This window comes from Paramormyrops kingsleyae, unplaced genomic scaffold (assembly GCF_048594095.1).
Source record: "Paramormyrops kingsleyae isolate MSU_618 unplaced genomic scaffold, PKINGS_0.4 ups116, whole genome shotgun sequence".
Lineage (NCBI taxonomy): Eukaryota > Metazoa > Chordata > Actinopteri > Osteoglossiformes > Mormyridae > Paramormyrops > Paramormyrops kingsleyae.
The window spans coordinates 59,236-85,581 of record NW_027326054.1 but is presented as its reverse complement, the minus strand read 5'-3'; the positions used below and the strand labels follow the sequence as shown (position 1 = coordinate 85,581).

Genomic DNA, 26,346 nt, shown 5'->3' with positions numbered 1-26,346 from the left:
AGGAAATTGCACCACTGATTAGCACTACATTGTTAAACTTGTTAAACTCATCTCTTAGTCTTGGATATGTTCCTAAATCTTTTAAAATGGCTGTTATTAGACCTATCCTAAAGAAACCAAATCTTGAACCTAGTGACTTAGGAAACTATAGACCCATCTCAAATCTTCCCTTCATTTCTAAAATTCTAGAGAAAGTTGTTGCTCACCAGCTGTCTTCCTTTCTTCAAGATAATAATGCTAACGAGCTATATCAGTCTGGTTTCAGACCCAATCATAGCACAGAAACGGCCTTAGTCAAAGTGATAAACGACTTGCTTATGGCTTCCGACCGTGGCTGTATATCGCTATTATTCTTACTGGATCTAACTGCAGCATTCGATACTGTAGACCATAATATTCTTTTGGACCGGCTGGAAACATTGATTGGCATTAAAGGGACAGCACTACTGTGGTTTCATTCGTATTTAACTGATCGTTACCAGTTTGTCCATGTAAACAATGAGTCATCCATAGCCACTAAAGTAAGATATGGTGTCCCGCAGGGATCAGTGTTGGGCCCACTACTGTTCAATCTATATATGCTACCGCTTGGTAACATAATTAGAAATTACAGTGTTAATTTTCATTGTTATGCTGATGATACACAATTGTATCTATCTGTCAAACCTAGTGACGCATCCCAGCTCTCTTCTTTAGCCGACTGTCTGCTAGACATCCGTTGTTGGATGGCAAGGAATTTCCTCATGTTAAATACCGAAAAAACTGATGTTCTTTTAATCGGTCCTAAGGATGCCCACAATAAGTTTGTAAACCCCAACCCTAGCGGCCTCCCTACTCAATTTAAAACAGTGGTCAGAAATCTTGGTGTCCTGGTAGACTCCGACCTCTGCTTCAGTGCTCACATAAATAGCATTACCAGTACGGCATTTTACCATCTACGGAACATAGCCAAGCTTCGGAAGATGCTTTCCTTTCAAGATGCAGAAAAACTAATACATGCCTTTATAACTTCTAGATTGGACTACTGTAATGCCCTCCTTTCGGGTTGTCAATCTGGATCCCTACATAAACTTCAGTTAGTACAAAATGCAGCTGCCAGAGTTCTCACAAAAACTAAAAAATTTGATCACATTAGCCCTATCCTGTCTTCCCTGCACTGGCTACCGGTCAAGTTTAGGATTGACTACAAATTATTGCTATTGACCTACAAAACTCTGAATGGCCTTTCACCACAATATCTCAATGATCTTCTGGTCCCTTACAACCCTTCTCGCCTGCTTCGTTCACAAGGGGCAGGATATCTATTAGTTCCTAAAGTAGACAGGGCTACGGCAGGCTGCAGAGCATTCTCTTACAGAGCTCCGCAGCTGTGGAATGGTCTCCCGGAGGATGCGCGGGAATCAGGCACACTCTCGCTTTTCAAGTCTAGATTAAAAACGCACTTGTATAGCTTAGCGTATAGGAAACTTAGTTCTGGTTCCAGCTAGTCGCTCACTCCCAGTCAGACTAACAGTATGAGGTGATGAGCTGGGTGGGGATCGGTGTCATTGGCTTTGGATAAACTGATGCGTCAGTGCTGTCACTCTAGCTTTACACTAGAGTGCTGATGTTCAGGGAGTCCCCATGCCTGTGTTCCCGCCTGTCTCTCCCTCTTTCTCATGCTGCTATACCCAGATCTGCCGGAGCCTAGACGAATATTGCACTCGATCATTTTGCTTGCACTGCCTCTGGTTTCCTCAACTCTGGCTAATACACAATTTTTCTTACTTCCTCCCTCACCCCTTTTGGGGTGTGCTCCCTGGAGCACAATGTCATTGAAGAATTTATGCCTCTGCTGCCTGCAAGACAACTACCTCCACCTCCGGCAACTACCCTCCAACCTGCCTGCCCTTGGCTCAACACGATGCCTCGCCATCCTTCCCTGCGGCTGTGCCTCTATTAATCCTGCCATCGTGCATCAAGCACCCCGTGCCTGCACCGGTCGGCCGATGCATTGAGACATGTATTTCAACCCCTGTATTAGCTTAGTCATATCATCTTGTTTGTTTGACTCATCTGCCGGCCCCTGGAGGATGGGCTCCCCCTTTGGGTCTGGTTCCTCCCAAGGTTTCTTCCTCTTAGGGAGTTTTTCCTTGCCACCGTTGCCTTTGGCTTACTCAATGGGGGGTCCTTACGAGGCAGAAATGTAAAGCGCATTGAGACAATGTAATGTTGTGATAATGCGCTATATAAATAAAATTGAATTGAATTGAAATCATCAACTTCCTGAGTAGCTTCCTCAAAAAACTCCAATAGATTTGTTAAACAGGATCTACCTCTCCTAAATCCATGCTGGCTATCCCTCAAAATGTTATTTGAGTCCAGGTAATCTACCATTTTTTCTTTGATTATAGCCTCCATAACTTTACAAGTTAGACTGATTGGCCTATAGTTTGACAAATTACTTCTATCCCCTTTTTTGAAAATGGGCGTTATGTTGGCATGCTTCCAATCAGAAGGTACCACACCTTCAGATAAGGATTTTTGAAACAGTATTTTCAGGAGACAGTTATCTTAAATGCATTTAAATTGTTATCATTTTTAATTTACTGCAGGGGTGTCAAACTCATTTTAGTTCAGGGGCCGCATAAAACCTAATTTGATGCCAAGTGGGCCGGACCATCAAAATCATAGCACAGCACATCATAGCTATAAATAACAAAAAATTTATGTTTTCCCCTTTGTTTTAGTGGAAAGAAGTATAATTACATTAGGATATTTTTTAATTTAATGAACTATCCTTTTACAAAACATGTTATGAATAACTTCAGATTTCTCAAGAAAAACGTGCAATGTGCTTCAGTTTATGATTTACATGTGTGCATTACAAGTGATCACAGTGTTTGTACAAAGGCACAAAAGTCACAGGTATTTAGAACTGAAAAATATGGTAGCCTATTGCACTTTAAGATTAAATAAACTAATCAAGATATAGGAATTATTTTTACTCCAATTTCCACATGTGTAATAATTCTCAAAACCAAAATGGTGGCCATTTTAAATATATAAGACAGAAAGTAATCACCCGGCCTGTAAATATAAGATTTATACATGAAACATACATAACAAATGCATACATAAAATGTATGACCAAACTCTTTTGTACTGAAGCTGGTGACTAACAAATTGAACAATTTTTAGCTATTATTACAGCAAGATTAAGCTGATTCATTTTCACAGAACTATATTTTTTGAGTGCAAAATGTTTCTGATGCAGCATTTTACAAGAATTAGTCTAGTTTAGACTACTTTGTTTTTGCTCCTGAAACTTGGCGTCTTTTAGCCCGCACAAGTGCATCAGTGTCAGGCGTCAGGTCCTGAGTAGCAGCCAGTTTCAGAATGTCATTTAAGTGCTGGTGTGTGAGCCTTGAGCGCAGTTTTGATTTATTGATGTGCATTACAGAGAAAACCTGTTCACAAAGGTAGGTAGTCCCAAACATGCACAAAATTTTTGCAGCTAGGGCTGTTAATTTGGGGTACCCTGGCAGGAGATACTGATAAAATGTGTCCAAGTCCACTGAGGCAAATGTGTTCTTCAAATTTGTATCACATTGCAAATCAATTATTTCTAATTGGATGTCGACGGGCACATCAGAAGCTTTGACTGTGAAGGGTGAGCGAAAAACTGCAAATTCAAGTTCACCAAAGACCTGAAACCGTTTCTCAAACTCCCACAGCAATCCTGAAATCTTATCTTTGTACCATTTCATGTCAGCATTAACGACAGTCGCACTTACATCTCTTAGACAGGGGAAATGAGCAGGGTCACCACATGCCAGCTGTGTCTCCCACAAAGTCAGCTTCAACTTGAATGCATGTATGCTGTCATAATACTGTGTGACAACCTTTTTACGGCCTTGCAACATTTTGTTCAAATTATTGAGGTGCTCTGTAATATTACACCATAAATGCAAGGTCCTGCAGCCATTCCAGAGATTGTAATTCCATCACTGGCTTTCGTTTTGTCTCCATAAACTGTCCAATTTCCTCTCGTAGCTCAAAGAAACGCTTCAGCACAGCGCCTCGGCTTAACCATCTTACTTCAGTGTGGTATGGCAGGCCATGGGTAATTTTATTGTCACTGAGAAGGCAGTCAAACTGACGATGATTCAGACCTCTGGCTCGGATAAAATTAACAGTTCGGACAACCATCTCTATGACGTGATCCATTTTTAATGACTTGCAACACAATGCCTCCTGGTGCAAAATACAGTGAAATGTCCAAAAAGCATCTCCTCCATTTGCGGCTTGTACTTTCTCTCTGAATTTTGTCACAACGCCTGCTTTTTTCCCGATCATTGATGGCGCGCCATCTGTAGCCAAGCTGACAGCACGCGACCAGTCTACTCCGACTCTGTCCAACGCACAAACGAGAGAGCTGAAAATGTCCTCTGCTGTTGTGGTGTCCATCATAGGCACCAACTCAAGGAACTCCTCTGTGACGGCCAATGTATCATCAACTCCGCGAATAAATATAGCCAGTTGAGCAACGTCTGTAATGTCAGTGCTCTCATCAATTGCAGCAGAAAATGCAAGAAATTACTTGACTTTTCTCCTTTTTGACAAAGACATGTTGGCTAATAAGGGTGTAAAGGCGAGCATTGTTTTGTCTTTTTCTTCATCTTAATTTCAGCTGCTCCATGTCTAAAACAGTGCGCCCCTAGAGGACAATTTAGGAATAGCAGTTTATTTAAAAAAGTCTAGTTCATGTCTCATTGAAATTTTTCACTTTCAAATTTATCCTGCGGGCCGGATTGAATCCCTTGGGGGCCGGTTCAGGCCCGCGGGCCGTACGTTTGACACCCCTGATTTACTGTAATTGAAATTAAGCCTCACTCCACTCCAGCACATACCCTAATCATCGCATTGTTATCACTCTGAATAATTCAGATAAAATGAGAATGACAATACATTCTATTAAATCCATAAAAGCTATATCCACCCCTGATTGTTGTACAATTCCACCTTATTAAGGGTCCAAAGCACGTAGTGTTATGGAACCTTATTGTTTTTTTTATTGTTATTATTATTGCAGGAATGCTTTTAAAGGCTCATTTAGGCTCAAAGTTAAATATGTATATGGATATAGTATATGGCCTATGGTCATAAGCTATGGGTAGTGACCGAAAGAACGAGATCACGAATACAAGTGGCCGAAATGAGTTTCCTCCACAGGGTGGCTGGGCTCTCTTAGAGATAGGGTGAGGAGCTCAGTCATTCGGGAGAGACTCATAGTAGAGCCACTACTCCTCCGCATCGAGAGGAGCCAGATGAGGTGGCTCAGGCATCTGATTAGGATGTCTCCTGGACGCCTCCCTGGTGAGGTGTTCCGGGCATGTCCCACTGGGAGGAGGCCCCGGGGAAGATCCAGGACACGCTGGAGAGACTATGCCTCTCGGCTGGCCTGGGAACTCCTCGGGATTCCCCCGGAGGAGCTGGATGAAGTGGCTAGGGAGAGAGAAGTCTGGGTTTCCCTGCTTAGACTGCTGCCCCCACGACCCAACCTCGGATAAGCAGGGGGAATGGATGGATGGATATAGACGTTTTCTGAAATCTTACGGATATGGACAAAACAGAGCAGCACCACCAGATATTTTAGGGCAATGTAGCCAGCACTTTAAATGAAACACTGTGGGTGTTTTTCAAGATAATTATCGCGAGTGCACAAGAAATTACATTGTATGCAGTACGTAATCAGTATATGGAACACTCTACTTCAATTTCCAGAATGTTACAAAGACATTGTTACGATAAAATTAGACTCATATTTGATATTAAGTTTTCCAGCTGTAAAATCTTTTAACAAACACAAAACAGTTTTTAGTATTACCTTCATTATGTCCAGTATGCAGACAGCAATGCACACCGACTTCGGCAATTCAAGCCCTTTCACTATTTGTGCTTGGTAATAGCTACGAAAATAACCTATTTCTGCTGTAACAAGATAATGGTTCAGCATTTAGAGTTCATGAAAACTATTGCAGACACTTTTCCAAATTTCTTTATAGGCAAATTTTAATATATTTTTGTATGGTCACATGTGCACTTAGACGGTTACTCTTGGACTTGTGGGCTGATACAGGTATTTAAGATTTTGCACAAAATCTGCGAGCCAGATCACCCTCAGGGAACTGTGCCACATGGCCGTAGTGCCGTAACTGAGGCTCCCTTACAATGCAGGTAATGCATACACACACACACACACACATAATGAGGGAAATATTTATTTGACTCCCTGCTGAATTCTTAAATTGACCCATTAATTCAGACATGAGAAGTCTATAACTTCACTGGTAGGTTTATTTTAACAGCATAGGATAAATAGATCAACAAAACAAGCCAGAAAAATCAATGTATCAGTTACAAACCAATTTGTCATTTATCTAGGGCAGGGGTGTCAAACGTATGGCCCGCGGGCCTGAACCGGCCCCCAAGGGATTCAATCCGGCCCGCAGGATAAATTTGAAAGTGAAAAATTTCAATGAGACATGAACTAGACTTTTTTAAATAAACTGCTATTCCTAAATTGTCCTCTAGGGGCGCACTGTTTTAGACATGGAGCAGCTGAAATTAAGATGAAGAAAAAGACAAAACAATGCTCGCCTTTACACCCTTATTAGCCAACATGTCTTTGTCAAAAAGGAGAAAAGTCAAGTAATTTCTTGCATTTTCTGCTGCAATTGATGAGAGCACTGACATTACAGACGTTGCTCAACTGGCTATATTTATTCGCGGAGTTGATGATACATTGGCCGTCACAGAGGAGTTCCTTGAGTTGGTGCCTATGATGGACACCACAACAGCAGAGGACATTTTCAGCTCTCTCGTTTGTGCGTTGGACAGAGTCGGAGTAGACTGGTCGCGTGCTGTCAGCTTGGCTACAGATGGCGCGCCATCAATGATCGAGAAAAAAGCAGGCGTTGTGACAAAATTCAGAGAGAAAGTACAAGCCGCAAATGGAGGAGATGCTTTTTGGACATTTCACTGTATTTTGCACCAGGAGGCATTGTGTTGCAAGTCATTAAAAATGGATCACGTCATAGAGATGGTTGTCCGAACTGTTAATTTTATCCGAGCCAGAGGTCTGAATCATCGTCAGTTTGACTGCCTTCTCAGTGACAATAAAATTACCCATGGCCTGCCATACCACACTGAAGTAAGATGGTTAAGCCGAGGCGCTGTGCTGAAGCGTTTCTTTGAGCTACGAGAGGAAATTGGACAGTTTATGGAGACAAAACGAAAGCCAGTGATGGAATTACAATCTCTGGAATGGCTGCAGGACCTTGCATTTATGGTGTAATATTACAGAGCACCTCAATAATTTGAACAAAATGTTGCAAGGCCGTAAAAAGGTTGTCACACAGTATTATGACAGCATACATGCATTCAAGTTGAAGCTGACTTTGTGGGAGACACAGCTGGCATGTGGTGACCCTGCTCATTTCCCCTGTCTAAGAGATGTAAGTGCGACTGTCGTTAATGCTGACATGAAATGGTACAAAGATAAGATTTCAGGATTGCTGTGGGAGTTTGAGAAACGGTTTCAGGTCTTTGGTGAACTTGAATTTGCAGTTTTTCGCTCACCCTTCACAGTCAAAGCTTCTGATGTGCCCGTCGACATCCAATTAGAAATAATTGATTTGCAATGTGATACAAATTTGAAGAACACATTTGCCTCAGTGGACTTGGACACATTTTATCAGTATCTCCTGCCAGGGTACCCCAAATTAACAGCCCTAGCTGCAAAAATTTTGTGCATGTTTGGGACTACCTACCTTTGTGAACAGGTTTTCTCTGTAATGCACATCAATAAATCAAAACTGCGCTCAAGGCTCACACACCAGCACTTAAATGACATTCTGAAACTGGCTGCTACTCAGGACCTGACGCCTGACACTGATGCACTTGTGCGGGCTAAAAGACGCCAAGTTTCAGGAGCAAAAACAAAGTAGTCTAAACTAGACTAATTCTTGTAAAATGCTGCATCAGAAACATTTTGCACTCAAAAAATATAGTTCTGTGAAAATGAATCCTTGCTGTAATAATAGCTAAAAATTGTTCAATTTGTTAGTCACCAGCTTCAGTACAAAAGAGTTTGGTCATACATTTTATGTATGCATTTGTTATGTATGTTTCATGTATAAATCTTATATTTACAGGCCGGGTGATTACTTTCTGTCTTATATATTTAAAATGGCCACCATTTTGGTTTTGAGAATTATTACACATGTGGAAATTGGAGTAAAAATAATTCCTATATCTTGATTAGTTTATTTAATCTTAAAGTGCAATAGGCTACCATATTTTTCAGTTCTAAATACCTGTGACTTTTGTGCCTTTGTACAAACACTGTGATCACTTGTAATGCACACATGTAAATCATAAACTGAAGCACATTGCACGTTTTTCTTGAGAAATCTGAAGTTATTCATAACATGTTTTGTAAAAGGATAGTTCATTAAATTAAAAAATATCCTAATGTAATTATACTTCTTTCCACTAAAACAAAGGGGAAAACATAAATTTTTTGTTATTTATAGCTATGATGTGCTGTGCTATGATTTTGATGGTCCGGCCCACTTGGCATCAAATTAGGTTGTATGCGGCCCCTGAACTAAAATGAGTTTGACACCCCTGATCTAGGGAAATAAGTATTTGAAGAGCTCTTTTCCAAACGCGATAAACGCCGAATTGTAATGTCATGCCATTTTGCTGTGCACTGCTCCATCAACATTTCATAGCCAAATCGCTATATTTCCTTGTTTAAGATGAACTGCAAGATGCCATTTCTATCCAAACCGCAATAAGCGCCGTACCTATTTTTTGTCAAAACGTGATATGTACTCTCGACCAATCAGAATTCGGTGAGCGTGCGACTTAATCGAACTTGGCGGCGCTCTGAGGCGATGGAGTTTTGTTGCAATATTGTTTAGTGTTCTCTTCAAAATGAGTGTTTAAACCTTTTTGATGGCATCGATGAGCCAGTGAGACCTACAGCTGGAGGTAGAAAACGCCGACTGGACAAAGAAAACCACAAAAAACAACAAAAAAAAGAAGGTTCATCACTCAGGTGGTGCATTAATATCTACTGTGGGATGTCAACACAAGGCTGCTGCGACCGGTTTCTGTCAAGCCGAGAAGCTGGATTATTTGTTTTATGTGGTGGACGATATTGAAACGTGAAATTGCCAATATTTATTTTATTTTACTATTTAGTTTGTGTTACTATTTATTTAATGCATTTGCACTTATTTTGATTTATATTCATTTATTGTATGAGTCCCTGATGTCATATGTTGCATGTTCACACATAACACACATAAACAATCAACTTTTAGGAAATAAATGGATGGATTTATAGCGTTTTGGAAACGAATGGATGGATTTATAGTGTTTTGAAAAAAAATAAACTGAATTTATAATCAACAATACTGTTGTTTGATTTAATAATCATTGTTCAACATGTTCATACTGAGCCAACAAACCATTTTAACAGGATAAATTAAATATTAACAAACTGTGTGGGTCTAGGTAAAAAATACAATTTTCCTGAAAACCATCATAATGGATTTATGCCATTTTGGAAAAGAGCTCTTCATTTGATCCCTTGGAACACATGCTTTAGTACTTGGTTGAGTAACCATTGTTGGCAAGCACAACAGTCAGATGTTTCTTGTAGGTGGTCACCAGGTTTGCACACAGCTCAGCAGGAATTTTCTTCCACTACTCTTTGCGGATCTCCAAATTTTTAAGGTTTTTAGGCAGTCACTTGGATACACAAAGCCTGAGTTCCCTCCATAGGGTTGTTGTCTTGCTGGAAGACCCACCCACAACGCATTTTCAGTGCCCTGGCTGAAGGAAGCAGGTTCTCTTCCAAGATTTTACGCTACATGGCCCCATCCATCTTTCCTTCGATGCAGTGCAGCCGTCCTATACCCTTGGCAAAAAAACACCCCCAAAGCATAATGCTTCCAGCTCTGAGTTTAACAGTAGGGACGGTGTTCCTGGGGTTATAGTCAGCATTCTTTTCCATTCAAACACAGCATGTAGAGTTGATGCCAAACAGCTCGATTTTGGTCTCATCTGACCACATCACATTCTTCCAAGCCTCATTGGAATTATTCCGGTGTTCACTGGCATACTTCAGTTGGGTCTGAACATGGGCCCTGACGAACAGGAGTACTGTTAATACCACTGCAGGATTAAATGCGAACGCTGGCTTGGTATCTGTTAATACTTAATTAAGTACTACTTGTGTTGTGTTAATGTGTTAATTTTTTGCTGAATTGTAGGGGATCAAATACTTATTTCCCTAGATAAATGACAAATTGATTTGTACCTGTTACATAATGATTATTTCTTGTTTGTTTTGTTGAAAATCTATCTTCTGATGTTGAAATAAACATACCATTGAAATTATAAACTTCCCATTTCTTTATAAATTAGAAATGGGGGGTCAAATAATTATTTCCCTTATATTGTGTGTGTATATATATATATATATACACTCACCTTAATACGGTGTTTGACCCCCTTTCGCCTTCAGAACTGCCTTAATTCTATGTGGCATTGATTCAACAAGGTGCTGAAAGCATTCTTTAGAAATGTTGGCCCATATTGATAGAATAGTATCTTGCAGTTGATGGAGATTTGTGGGATGTACATCCAGGGCACGAAGCTCCCATTCCACCACATCCCAAAGATGCTCTATTGGGTTGAGATCTGGTGACTGTGGGGGCCATTTTAGTACAGTGAACTCATTGTCATGTTCAAGAAACCAATTTGAAATGATTCGAGCTTTGTGACATGGTGCATTATCCTGCTGGAAGTAGCCATCAGAGGATGGGTACATGGTGGTCATAAAGGGATGGACATGGTCAGAAACAATGCTCAGGTAGGCCGTGGCATTTAAACGATGCCCAATTGGCACTAAGGGGCCTAAAGTGTGCCAAGAAAACATCCCCGACATCATTACACCACCACCACCAGCCTGCACAGTGGTAACAAGGCATGATGGATCCATGTTCTCATTCTGTTTACGCCAAATTCTGACTCTACCATTTGAATGTCTCAACAGAAATCGAGACTCATCAGACATTTTTCCAGTCTTCAACTGTCCAATTTTAGTGAGCTCGTGCAAATTGTAGCCTCTTTTTCCTATTTGTAGTGGAGATGAGTGGTACCTGGTGGGGTCTTCTGCTGTTGTAGCCCATCCGCCTCAAGGTTGTGCGTGTTGTGGCTTCACAAATGCTTTGCTGCATACCTCGGTTGTAACGAGTGGTTATTTCAGTCAAAGTTGCTCTTCTATCAGCTTGAATCAGTCGGCCCATTCTCCTCTGACTTCTAGCATCAACAAGGCATTTTTGCCCACAGGACTGCCGCATACTGGATGTTTTTCCCTTTGCACACCATTCTTTGTAAACCCTAGAAATGGTTGTGCGTGAAAATCCCAGTAACTGAGCAGATTGTGAAATACTCAGACCGGCCCGTCTGGCACCAACAACCATGCCACGCTCAAAATTGCTTAAATCACCTTTCTTTCCCATTCTGACATTCAGTTTGGAGTTCAGGAGATTGTCTTGAGCAGGACCACACCCCTAAATGCATTGAAGCAACTGCCATGTGATTGGTTGATTAGATAATTGCATTAATGAGAAATTCAGCAGGTGTTCCTAATAATCCTTTAGGTGAGTGTATATTAGCAGTACGAAATGTGAACAACATGATTTCAGTAATCCATGTTTAAATGGAAACTCTCACTGCAATAGTAAAATCGCCAGCTTGAAGAATTACAATTTGTAACAGAATCAATCCCCCCACCACCACCACTACCCCTAGTGGGCATATTACTTACGAGACAAACTTGCCCATATCCAGCTGGATGATAGGATCCTGGAGCTGCACTTCAAGAAGCAGGTCTTCAGCATGAATGGTATCTCCAGGCTTAAGAGGGTGGGGGGTGTAAATCCTGAGCAGGCCCATGTAGCTCCCCACAACAATCTTATCTGCATGAGTAAGAACAGTGCAATGAACAACCTTGATTGGTAAGTATTTATAAGAACATAAAAAATTTATAAACGAGAGGAGGCCATTCGGCCCATCAAGCTCGTTTGGGGAGAACTTAACTAATAGCTCAGAGTTGTTAAAATCCTATCTAGCTCTGATTTAAAGGAACCCAGGGATTTAGCTTGCGCTACACTAGCAGGAAGACTATTCCATACTCTAACTACACGCTGTTTAAAGAGCTTCCTCAAATTTGTTTTAAAATGTTCTCCCGCTAATTTCCACTTATGGCCACGAGTTCTAGTATTTAAACTAATATTGAAATAGCCATTTGGCTGAACAGCATCCAGACCTGTTATAATCTTATATACCTGGATCATGTCCCCCGTTAGTCTCCTTTGCTCGAGGCTAAACAGATTCAGCTCAGCTAACCTCTCCTCATAAGATATTCCTCTAAGACCAGGAATCATTCTTATAGCCCTCTATTGGCCCTTTTCTAAGGCAGCAATGTCCTTCTTAAGGTATGGTGACCAAAACTGCACACAATATTCAAGGTGGGGTCTTACCAAGGAATTATATAATCATAGCATCACCTCCCTTGACTTAAACTCCACACACCTAGAGATGTAGCCCAACGTTCTGTTGGCCTTTTTTATTGCTTCCCCACACTGGCGAGAGTGGGACATGGAAGCATCAACATTCACACCGAAATCTTTCTCATAATCAGCTACCTTTATTTCAGTGGAACCCATAAAATATCTGTACTTTATATTTTTGCTCCCTGCATTGATTACCTTACATTTATCCATGTTAAATTTCATCTGCCAGGTATCAGCCCAATAGCTAATTAAATCAAGATTCCATTGTAGCTTCTGTGCTGCTAGTTCAGTATCTGCTACACCATCCACTTTGGTGTCGTCTACAAATTTAACCAGATTACTGTATGTTTTGGTGTCAATATCATTAATGTAAATTCGAAACAATAGTGGTCCTAAAACGGAACCTTGTGGTACCCCACTATGGACGCAGGCCCACTGTGACATTGTGCCTCTAATAACTACTCGCTGCTTCCTGTCTGTTAACCAGTTTTAGATCCAAGCTGCTGTAGTTCAAAAATCCCTGCTTAAGCAAGAGCCGTTTGTGGGGGACAACATCAAAGACCTAAGCAGGAAATCTAAGCAGATCACATCGTAGGCCTTTTTGTGATCAATTTCTCTTAAAGCTTCCTGAAAGAACTCCAGTAGATTAGTTAAACAGAATATACCTCTCCTAAATCCATGTTGGCTGTCCCTCAGAATGTTATTTGAATCCAGGTAATCTACCACTTTCACTTGGATTATAGCTTCCATTATTTTTCCAGTAATGCTAGTTAAACTGATTGGCCTATAATAATTAATAATAATTGATACTTTATTGATCCCCGTGGGAAAATTGTTTTTACGCCTCCCTCATCTTGCTCTTTCTGCGAAGGGCAGCCACCCGTAGCGGCGCCCAGGGAGCTGGGGGTTGAGGGTCTTGCTCAAGGAGCCGCAGACGTGCTGAGGCTAGGCTTGAACCGGCGACCTTGTGATTACAGGCACACGGCTTAGCCCACTGAGCCACACGCTGCCCCCTATAGTTTGCTGGATTACTTCTATCCCCTTTTTTGAATATGGGCGCTATATTAGCATGCTTCCAATCTGAAGATACCACACCAGCAGATAACAATTTCTGGAATATTAAAGTTAAAGGTTGGCTAATAATACCCCTCATCTCTTTTAAAACTATAGTTAAGATGCCATCAGGGTCCTGCGATTTATTTATTTTGAGCTTAGCTAGGCTTAGTACCACATCAACCTCAGTTATACATATATTGGTCATAGACGACACTGTATTCATACTAAATGGTGGTAAGTTACTCATGTTCTCTACTGTGAACACCCATGTAAAATAATCATTCAACTCATTTACTATATCAACTTCATTTTCAATTATAAGGCCCTTACTATCCTGCAAATTAGTGATTTCAACTTTTTGAGCTCTGCTGGAGTTAAAATATTGAAAGAAACTTTTATTGTCATCCTTAGCCTCCAATGCAATTTTTCTTTCTACATTCCTCTTGGAGAGTCTAATGTTATTTTTTAACCTATAATAATAATAATAATAATAATAATAATAATAAATTTTATTTATAAGGTGCCTTTCAGGCCACCCAAGGACACCGTACATGAAATAAAATAAAATCACTAATTAAACATTAAATACAATAAAAATCAAGAACATGGCCCACAAAGAAACAGTGAAGTAAGTTCATATACAGTTAAAAATAAAAGAACAAATCACAGCATAAAAGAGAAAACTAATCTTTCAATGATGAGAGTTTCAGGGTGATGTATGGAAAGCCAGTAAAGAGATGAGTTTTCAGTAGTCTTTTGAAAGTAGAAAATTCAGTGCATTGACGAAGTGCAAGAGGGAGAGAGTTCCATAATTTAGGACCAGCCACACTGAAAGCCCTGTCTCCCATAGAGCGCAGATGGGTGGAAGGAACAGTAAGGAGGTGGGCATCGGTGGACCGCAGAGTACGTATACAGATCTGGCCATTAGAAATGCGTCTATTTTCACGCGGCATCCTGCAATTCGGCACGCGTGATCACGCGGCATCCTGCAAGCGAAATATTTGCTTGGCGAAATTGCTTGATTTTCATCATACATTTCACACAATTATACACCACATTCCTTGTTTCACTTTTACAGAGTTTAATATTTTTTTTAGATCGTTCATTCATTCATTCATATAGTAGGCTTAGGCTAGGCTAGTGTCGTGGGTGAAACTGCACACGATGGCAGACAGTGCTAATATTGTCGACCTGATCAGCAGGGCAGATCAACACCTAAGATTGATTTAGTGCAAAAGATAGGGAAAAATAACAGGTCTTTTCAGCTCTCCTGGGGGGTATTCCAGAAAGCTTGGTTAACTTACCATTTGGTAAATCTTAACCTCTGGGTTGATATACCCCAAACCCGCATACCATGAGTATGTCGGTTCCAAAACACCCGAGAAGAGTAAGTTCAATCAACCTCCTATTGCTTACCCAGAGTTAATGCGCGTGCACCGTGCATACATAAAGACGTTTTCAATTGATCGCCGATTTCACGAGTCAGAATGGAAAATCAAAGTGAAAAAAAGAGAGCGGCATACTTCACAGAGGCGGAGTTGGAAGTTTTAATGCACGCATATGAGGAATTCAAGCCAATAATAATGAAAAAAAGCAATACGGCTGCATCGGCTAAAGAAAGAGTTGGCTTGGCAAAAAATAAAGGACAGAGTAAATGCGTGTGTATTAAATTGCAAATTTGACATCGCCTCCCCTTTTATTATAATGCAAAATAATTAAACACATCCCTTCCGCATCCTTTTTACTGTTAAATCACTATGAAAGCATTTACTTTTCCTGCCATTCATTTCTTTAGGTTAAAATAATATGTATCGACTAGGAATATATGGTTTCCCAGCTAACACGCCCTTGTGGGGCCAACACGGGTTTAAAGTGGGCTGGTCGGGTTCCACGTGGGCATGGGCTCTAGGCTAGTAAACGGGCTGATACTGGGGCCCTGTTGGGCTGCCTAGGAAAGTTTATAGTGGGATGTATGTGGGAAGCCCATCAAACCTGTACATATAGGGCACACATGGGCCCTTTGTGGGTTTATTTGGGTATACAAAGATTTTGTAATTTTGGCATAAATATATCCAAAATATTAATTTATGTTGCTTTTATTATGCATACGTTTAAAAATATGCTTTTCCATTTTCATGTTCATAGTGAGTTCTTTGGATATTAGTGGGGCCCATTTGGGTTGCCCATTTAAACATAATGAATATGTGGGCATACCAGAAAACGTTAAACGTTCATTTCCATTTACTGTGCTATAGCTGATTCTGTTTCTTTGGGGGTATCAACATACTGTAGCGTAAGAGCAAGCAGGAAGTAATACTGACAATTATAATCTAGTTAAAGCAGTTGAAAATTGTTTTTGTTGAAAATTGTTTTTAATTCTTTTAATTAGCAGTAATCAACCGTTTAAAGGTGTTTTTGTTCAATAATATCCCGCAAAGTTCATTCGTTTTATACATTTGTTAAGAACTGCTTGTCCCACAATTAGGATTATGGGTAGGATGGTGATGAGCTGCCGTCACCCCTCTCACTAATTGTTTTGTCGTGTATCCCATAATTCATTTTTCCGCGCAATTTTAACGTTCAGGAGTGGAGCAGCGCGAGAGTAATAAATCTAAGAAGAACAAGCCTGAGGTAAGTTATGTTATTTCTTAAATGCTTGAATAGTAAACCTGACAAAAGGTGTCAATTAATAAAGTTTGGCATCATAACTTTTAAGAATTTGTCATGTCCTATGATGATATTCTTATTGTAAATTAGCACGCATGCTAACATAACTAGAAACGAGTTAAACATGGCATTTTTGTTGCTGAAACGTTCGAATTTTTTAATTTGTGGCTACGAATTAAAGTACCACTTGGTATTTTAATGTACTTTAGCTATACATAGCTAAAATAATGTTGTATATATTTGAATGTGTACTGCTCTATTTACGATTATTAAATAATCGCTTGGATGTTAACCATACTGTGTTCATTTACAAATGGCATTTGCCCTAGATTGATTGGTCTGTTATTTTCCCACCTAAAGTTTGAGCTCACATATGAAAACTAGGTGGTGGTATGTGGTGGGGTTAAAATATACATTTGTGAAAATTAGTTGTCTTATTAAGTTATGTGGAATATAATATTGCCTTCTATACCATATACAGAGACAGGGGTTTCTGTACATGTTTGCATACCTACTAGTTGGAAAATTGACATTTTTTTCTATGGTTTAATTTGTTTCTGATGGAAAACTACTTATTTGAATGCAGTCATTTTAACTTGTATTTATTAAAACACATAATGTATACACGTTTTTTCCCCCATGGAATAGACTTATTCCATGATACGATAAAGAATGCACTATATAATTACAGTCTAAATCAGGGGTCTCCAACTCCGGTCCTGGAGAGCTACTATCCAGTATGTTTTCTGTCCCACTTGGCTTCTGATGAGCCACACCTGGCCCTGGTATTTACCTGAGAACAGGTGTGGCTCATCAGAGGCCAGGTAGGATAGAAAACCTAACTGGACGGTAGCTCTCTAGGACTGGAGCTGGAGACCTCTGGTCTAAATGTTAAGCGCCTGTTTTAAATTTTACTTTATTTTACAAAGTTTTGTCTCAAAAAACTGGTATCTGTGCATCACTAAATATATGTCAGTGATATTGTAATTTATAAAAGTACTCTGTTGCTATCTTTTGGGGGGAAAAAATGTAGTATAGCATACCATAGTCGATACAGCACAATAATACTTGTTGGATGGGTTCATAGATATTCTGGAGATCTGTCAATTAATGTTTGAGCTGTTAATTTAATTGATAATTCTTTACTACTCAACTTAATTGATATAATCCTGTCTTACTGTAATGCTAGAGCAGACATTTTAAATGAAATTCTCACATGGTTCGGGCTGCATAGCATAATAAAACAGAAACTGATGACACTTGGTGATAATTTGGTTGTGCTTGCATACTCACAAATGGAATTAAAAAAAGTATGAAAGCTTTTTTGTCAAACACAAAAGCTAGATTTATTAGTTTTTGTTTTGCATAAATGACTATAATATGAATTTTAATGCATTTTGTTTTTCTCCTCTGTAGGCATGATGCTGCAGCCGGGCCTCAGCCATAGTTTCAACTTTTCACTTATTGCTTTTTTTTTGTTTCAAAAATGTATTTTTGCATTCACAAATGACAATGTTCTGTTGAAAATTTGGTGTCAGTTAATAAACTTCATTACTTAAACTACATTCTGAATTTTTTTCATTTTTAAATGTCTAGACAAAGTTGAAAATAACATTTGTGAAATCTTAATGCCATTATTTGCCTCATTTACCTGTTATTAACGTAAGCCATGTACTTGCATTTTAAAATTAAATAAGAATTGTAGAAGTACTAAATGGTGTAAATTTGTGTAAAAATAGCAAATGGTGTAAGTTTGTGTAAAATAGTACATGGTGTACATTTAGATTTTAGCCTAACCAAATTTATATATAGCTTTAATATTTGAAAAATAACCTTTGTGGGACCCAGGTATATAGCCCAGTTGCCCAAAAGGTTTAGCCTGTTAAAACCCCATCATTTACCCAAATGAGCATTCAGTAGTGGGGCCATACATGAGCCCAGTGAGTTTGCCTAAATGAGCCCCAAGTTTAGCCCATATTAGCCCCAGGTGGGCTGCCACAGGTGGGGCCACCATGGAACCTGAGGACAAATCTTTATGGGGCCCAGTAGGGCTGCCCAAATGGGGCCCATGATTCAGCCCATCCATAAACCCACATGGGCCCCACATGGACATGTTGGCTGGGTTCTTATTTAATAAGGTGTAATCCTTCTGGAGACAGAAGAACTTTGAGCCAAGTCAAAATGAAACACAAAAACATTCTGCAAAAAGGTAATTGATTACACGATCACTTAACTATTTATTAAACACATGATTTCTTTCTGTCATGTAGCTAATAGAAAAAAGGCTGAAGCCCGTCTAACTGGCGGGAGCCCACCACCACCTCCCCTCACCCCATCTGAGGGCAACCAGTGGTAACCAGCATTGTACTGTCCTGTAATGATTACCTATAGTTAGTGGAAAAAAGTAATGAGTTTGATGATTTTAACAAGGCAAAAAATTAAGGATACAAAATCAAGTTACCTGCACATTGATACTATGAATAGATTCCCTCCGCTATTTCGCTGTACTTGTATAGTGACAATAAAGACATCTATCTATCTATCTATCTATCTATCTATCTATCTATTAACATAGTCTCCCTCATTTATTGAAGGAGCTTTAATAATGTAGGTGCCATCAATGCACCCAATTATGAATGAATGAATGCCTTTTATTGTCACTATACATGTATTACATGTATTCCAAATTACATTTGGAAACCCTGAAATAGAAAGTCATATAGGGAAGTATCAAGTGTGTGTGTGTGCAGGATGAATACATGTAGGCTATAGATATAAATAGTATGACTATATATTAAATATGCATCATAGATTTTACTACAAAGGACAAACCTACCACTCTGTGGAATTCCTCTTTAATAACACGCAGAGCTTTATGGACAGGGAACTGTATAAACGTGTGTAAGAAGCGTTAAGTACCAGACATACTGTGCGAACGGCTCTACACACAGTTGCCTTTCCTATATGCTCTGCGTCGCCCATATTGTACAAAAAATGCCCTGACGCAAAAAACCGAAGTGCTAAGCGCAGACCCGCGGTTTGGGTTTGTGACATTTGCAATATGCGGTTTCAAGAGATGTTAAGTAAATGAACGATTCTTTTGAAAACTGATAACGCTTTTTCAAATAATCATTAGGAAATGACAAGACATCAATACGCGGTCTTATAACTCTCTCCCGGCGAAAAAAACCTTGTATAATTTATGCCTCCACGTTCACAGGATCGTCATCAAAAGGGCACGCCATGCTCAGTAACCTTCTGCAACAAACTTACCCTGGAACATAACCTGCTCAGTAGCAGGTTATCTTCAGAGAGTAAGCTGCTATGGTTACGTACATACCCAGAAAGTTAACCTCCGTTTTTGGAACCGAAAGTTGAGGTTATCCACTAACTTACCCTTAAACTTACCCGGGTATGTCACATAACCTGCTTTCTGGAATACCCCCCTGGTATGACAAAGGCCCCGTTTACACTGTCTGTTAAATGCGACCTAATTCCGATTTTTTGCTCATATGTGGCACAGATCGGATCTGTTCTGTGACAGTGTAAACGGGAAAAAAACGCATGCATTCGGATATTTCGAGATCGGTTTCAGGCCTCATTCATATGTGGAAATAAATCAGATATAAATCAGATATGGGCCAATGCGACTGTAATGTAAACAGGCAGATCGGATTTTCTGAGGCATTGCGTTCTGTACGTCATTAAACTGCGTACGTGAAGCGTACGTGAAAAGTACGTGGGAAGTACGTGTGGAAGCGTAACATTCAAGAAACACACGAAACATGGAGGAGGAAAGTGTAGGGCAGTGGTCGGCGCCTGAAATAGCCTACCTTCTCACCCTGTGGGGAGAAGAATCCGTTCAGGATAAAATTAAAGGTTCCTACAGAAACAAATCTGTTTTCGAGGATATTTCGGCTGCAATGATGGCCCTTTTCCTCCTCCTTCGCCTCAAAATCGTGATGTTGTTCGGCGAACTTCGCATACATCGCAAAGCTATCATAAAACAAATTTCGCGTTCGTCCGTCTTGGCTACGGTGTCGTGCAAAAACCCCCGTTCAGCATGCGTGAAATTATAGCAAGTGTAAACACACGAATCGGATATGGGTCACAATTAAAAAGACCGCGTAAACAGACGGTCCAAAAAATCGGATATAGGCAACAAATCGGAATTAGGCATCAAGACCTGCAGTGTAAACGGGGCCAAAGTTAGCTGGCTGACTGGAAGTGCTGTGACAAATAAAATGTACTGCTGGCTATTGAGAGGACACTGGTCAAGTCACTGGAAAAGACGCCTAGTTGGTACGACAGGGTCACAGACCATTTTCTTGAAAAGGAACTTAGGGCAGAATTTACTTTTAAATAAATAGACAATTTTGTGATGTAGGCCGAAAATGAGCTTCCCCTATTTGAAAGACCAGTAGCCGCCACTGGTCCCTACCCCCCTTTTATGGCGCTGATGGGGACGTATCTGGATCGCGTTTCACCGCTGGACTGTTAATCAAATTACCATGCGAATACTATCTGAATACGCGCTAATGCGGCTATTTAGAATGTGAATAGCGATCTTCGGGTGAGAGCGGTACTACACGCCCCCGATGCCGATTTAACCCAATTTTAAAAACTGTAATACTTCCGACAATGGACGTTTTGAAAAGAAGACAGATTACGGATTTAGCCAGCGTTTTTTTCATGATTGTACAGATGTAAGATTTCAGCGAGATATAAACTGAAATAGACGCGAAAACTCGACGACGATGCACTGGACCCCCAAGAGTTAAACAATGCAGTTAGTCCCTTTTGCTGGCCAAGCATGACTGAAGCTCAATCGGTGGCAAGGCCACTTAACTTGTCAAATGGTACAGTAATTCAAATTTGTTCATTGCCAAAACAACTTGCTCAAACAAATCATCACCTTTGGTATGGCAAGTATGGCTTGCAAAGACAGCAATGCCTCGGTCGTTTCAAACTCAGCAGTGATTCCGCACTCAAAGATGGCTATTTGGGCAGTATTTGTTATGTCTGTTTCACAGCAGGCAGCCAGAGAGGACATACTGGAATGTAACAATGTCTAAAGTTGTTTAAAAATGTCTAAGCATTGGCAAAACTATAAAATGAAAATATACTGTACATTTCTGATCACTTGAATGAATAAGTTTTTTTGGCATTGTTGTTGTTGAGAATCTGCCGTTATCAAAAACATAAAATAATAATGATAAAAATAATAAAAAAAAACGTGTCCCGTTGTAAAGTTGTTGCCGTATTGTTGTGTACTGTACAAAGTTGTAGCAATATGAGATCCTAATAGTCTATTTTGAGAATAAAGGCATAGCATTATGTGCGTTTGAGTGGCATAGTAAAACAAAAATCTAAGAAAAAGTAATTGAGAAAACGGTGGTCTATGCTGGTGTATGACGATTGAGATCGCAAAATGGCCTTCAGAAGTTAAATTAAGAACTGCAGAGCATTGTATTTTGTAATTGCATGTTGGCCTATTCTTGTGATTCATAAAATATTACTGCGCAACTAACGAGTAACACAGCGCAGATATTCCTTGCTTTTTGGACTTTGCACCCTAGCAATACCTTATGGCTTTCACAACCCTTCAAATTACAAGATCTAACCTCACAAATGTTAATGAGAGGGGGTCGTTCGTGTCACTTTTAAACGTGCCAATTCACCTTCCCCCACCCTATGAATAAAGGAGAGAAGAGCAGGCTTGGCTCTGGGGGGTTAAAATGTAATTCAAGATATTTTAAATTACTGCTGGTTAAAAATACTACTCACTGGCCTAATCACAGTGAGGTGGTGCTCATGCTGAATGGCACAGATTGTATGGACTATTTAAATTGAGCAGTGCAACGTTTTATATGTTCCTTTAACTATATTTGATTTTGATAATGAACAGCTAGGTTGTCAAGTTAGCAAAATATATTGCGTGTACCGGAGCCTGCGTGATCACTGCATTTTTTAGCCTTCTATGAGAAGAGGCGGTTACTCTGTAATTTATGGTCATACAGACAGAAGCTAAACATACTGTAATTCAAAACTGTAAAATATTTCCAGGGCTGTCAAGTTTTGAAGACAGGCAAGAGTGCCATTCCACAGGATGCCTTTTCATTGGTTGTTGAGTTGTATTTTACCCAGATACAATAGTACTATTTTCTGATTGGCTATTGTGTAGGCCCTTTCTTTTTTTTGATTGGCTGGTAAGTGACAGGCTCTTGGGGCAAATCTTGTCCGACTTCATAAAAGAGGCGTGTTTCCGACGGGAGGCGACGTTTTTCTTGACGTTTCCTTCCGAGTTCCGACTTGGAGAGAAATAATCGAACGCACCATAATGTCACTCAACTCAGAATTTCCGAGTTCCGAGAGAAAAACGAACGCACCATTAGACTCCAGAGGAGACACGCTTGTTTTATAGTGAGGCGCTACTGTGCCGCGGTCTGGGGAAAAATTGGGCTCTGCGGCATATTAGCCTACAAATTATTTTTCCGCGTGAGAAATACAATGTGTGGCGGGAGTGCGTGACAAAACACTGAAAAGAGTGACTGTCACTCTCAATGCGTGACACTTGAGAGCCCTGTATTTCGCGAAATATATATTTTTCTGTTTTATACCATTTCATTGATTGATTCGTTGTAAAATAATGCTTACATTGTCCTTGAAATAGGCTATAGGAATTAAAAGAATCCATAAAGGCTTGCTTTATGTTATGTTTGTTTATTAACCCGTGTTTTGTTTTCATCTACAGAAAAAAATAAACAATGTTTGATGGTCAAGCTCCAGCTTATAGCGAATGTTTTAACGGGTTTTCAGCTTTTAAAATGTATGTTTTCTAACAGGAAATAATACACCCCAACATACCCCTTATATTTAACGATCAAAAAATGCTCAAAAATGCTTCTAAATTAACTAAAAAAACTAAACTAAATTAGACTAAATATAATCACTTTGCCAATACATACAAAATTAAACTAACGGGGAAAATATTTTTGTCCCGTCAATTGCTTCGATATCACTGTCAGTCACCGCTCTTTCGAGAATGAACCCAGCATAAATATGCAGATGTAAATAAATATATTTAGCATAGCCAAATGTATTATTTTAAATTACTGCTGGTTAAAAATACTACTTACAGGCCTAATCACAGTGAGCACATTAAATCCGATAGGAGGAACCAGGGCTCGAACCTGCAACCTTCCAGTTACCTAAAGATAGCACTACCCCCTGCGCCACCATCTTCACTTACAAAATTAAAGCACAGACTGTATGGACTATTTAAATTGAGCAGTGCAACCGTTTGTTGTTCCTTTAACTATATTCGATTTTTGATAATGAACAGGTTGCTATGTCAAGTTAAAAAAGTGGAACAGAGCTCTGGAAGCGGAACAGATACCTACGAGATCAAATGCGGATATCGCGTTATTCACGCTCACGTGCTGTGTTGCTGATAAACAAGATATAGTTTCAGTTCTGTTGCTTTTATATGGAAATAAATACGATACACAAGACATGATATTAGATTAAAAAATAAAACATTTTAGAAGAGAATGCAACATCACAATTGTTTGAACAACTGTGTCCTCAGGCAGCTCGCGGAGATGTTCGCTGCCGCTTCAGTTCAGTGCGTTACATGACTGCCCCCTACTGATCATGTCTTTCCTGTGTCAATGCATTTTCTGTGTTCACGGGAAATACTGCGGTGTCACGCGAGATCACTTTCCTTCCGGCGCACAATTTGAATGGCCAGATCTGTAGGTTGGTATGAAGTTAAGAGCTCAGAAAGATATGTAGGTGAAAGATTATGCTTTGCTTTGAAAACTAACAGAATGATTTTGTAGTGAATGCGGTATTGAATGGGTAACCGGTGAAAATGGTGTAAAACAGGGGTGATATGTTGCCTGGATTTGGTAGACGTGAGAACACGTGCTGCAGAGTTTTGAACATATTGCTGCCTGTTTAGGTTCTTAGCTGAAATGCCAAATAGCAGGGCATTACAGTAGTCTAACCGAGAGGTTATAAAGGCGTGGATGAGAGTCTCTGCAGAGTTATAGGTAAGAGAAACACGTATTCTAGATATGTTTTTGAGATGAAAAAAAGCTGTTTTGGTGATGTATTTGATATGAGAATTAAAAGAAAGTGTTGAGTCCATCATGACTCCAAGATTTTTTACTTCAGAGGTAGTAGTCGTGAAGTACCCAGGGATAGACAGGTTTAGGTTCTTGATCTTGCTTAGCATGGTAGGTGTGGCAATCAAAATAGCTTCTGTTTTGTCATGATTGAGTTTGAGAAAATTTTGTGTCATCCAGGTGCTAATGGCGGTCAGACAACCGACCAAGCCCGATGGTGGAAGTAAGTTAGAGGGCTTTGAATGGATATAAATTTGTGTGTCATCAGCATAGCAATGAAAATTTAATCCATGCTGACGAATAATGTGGCCAAGGGGAAGGATATAGATGAGAAAAAGAAGAGGACCCAATAGAGAGCCCTGGGGGACTCCGTGTCTGCATGGTGCCCTGTGCGACCTGAAGCTACCAATGGACACAAACTGTTCCCTGTCAGTAAAATACGAGGTGAACCAGGAAAGTGCTATGCCCTTAATGCCTACAAGAGTTTCCATATGGCTGAGTAGAATTTTATGACAAACTGTGTCAAATGTGGCAGTAAGATCCAATAGAAGGAGGAGGCTGACATGACCTGTGTCAGCCGCAACCAGCAAATCATTAACAACCTTGACTAGGGCCGTGTCTGTACTATGCTTAGGTCTAAAACCAGACTGCAATTCTTCCCATAGACTATTGTTCGTTAGATGATCCTGTAGCTGTAAGGCAACAGTACGCTCATGCAGTTTAGCAATGAAAGAGAGGTTGAAGATAGGACGGTAGTTACAGAAATCATCAACTACCGTCCCAGTCTTTTTAAGGACAGGAGTGATGACTGCAGTTTTAAAGGAACTAGGAACAGTACCGGTAAGAAGGGATTAATTTATTATCTGAACAATGAGTGGACAAAGGGCAGGCAAGCAGCACTTCACTAGTTGAGTGGGCATGGGATCCAAAAGAGATGTAGTGGACTTGGATTTTGAAACAAGGTCATAGACAGAAAGAACCCTATGAAAAAGTACAATATCAAAGTCCCGTTTCCCTCGCCCGGACTAGGGTCACCGGGGCCCCACCCTAGAGCCAGGCCTGGGGGAGGGGCCCGTTGGCGAGCGCCTGGTGGCCGGGCCTTGGCCCGTGGGGCCCGGCCGGGCACAGCCCGAAAGAGGCACGCGGGACTGTCCCCAGGTGGGCCCACCACCCGCAAGGGGAATGTCAGGGGTTCGGTGCATTGTGGATTGGGTGGCGGCCAAGGGAGGCCCTGGCGGTCCGATCCCCGGCTGACAAAACTGGCTTTCGGGACATGGAATGTCACCTCTCTGGTGGGGAAGGAGCCTGAGCTTGTGCATGAGGTTGAGAGGTATCGACTAGATATAGTCGGGCTCACCTCAACACATAGCTTGGGTTCTGGAACCAATCTCCTGGAGAGGGGCTGGACGCTCTTTTACTCTGGAGTTGCGGCGGGTGAGCGACGCCGGGCTGGGGTAGGGCTATTGGTGGCCCCACAGCTCGGTGCATTAACATCGGAGTTTACCCCGGTGAACGAGAGGGCTGTTTCCCTGCGCCTTCGGGTCGGGGATAGGTCTCTGACTGTCATCTGCGCTTATGCGCCGAATGTCAGTTCGGAGTACACGGCCTTCTTGGATTCCCTTAGCGGTATGCTATTTGGTGTGCCGCGGGGGGATTCCATCGTTTTGCTGGGGGACTTCAACGCTCACGTGGGCAATGACAGTGTGACCTGGAAGGGGGTGATTGGGAGGAACGGCCTCCCTGATCTGAATCCGAGTGGTGTTCAGTTATTGGACTTCTGTGCAATGCATGGTTTGTCCATAACGAACACCATGTTCGAGCATAAGGGTGTCCATAAGTGGACATGGTAC

General features: G+C 40.6%; 1 long non-coding RNA gene across 1 annotated transcript in view; it reads right to left on the bottom strand.

Annotated features, from left to right (window-relative positions):
- Positions 1-11,358: 11,358 nt before the first annotated feature.
- LOC111838793 (uncharacterized) overlaps positions 11,359-26,346 on the bottom strand; it is a 63,955-nt gene continuing 48,967 nt past the window's right edge. The window contains exon 3 of the long non-coding RNA XR_011988747.1: positions 11,359-12,044. This is a non-coding gene — a long non-coding RNA (uncharacterized lncRNA). The remainder of the gene's footprint in view (positions 12,045-26,346) is intronic.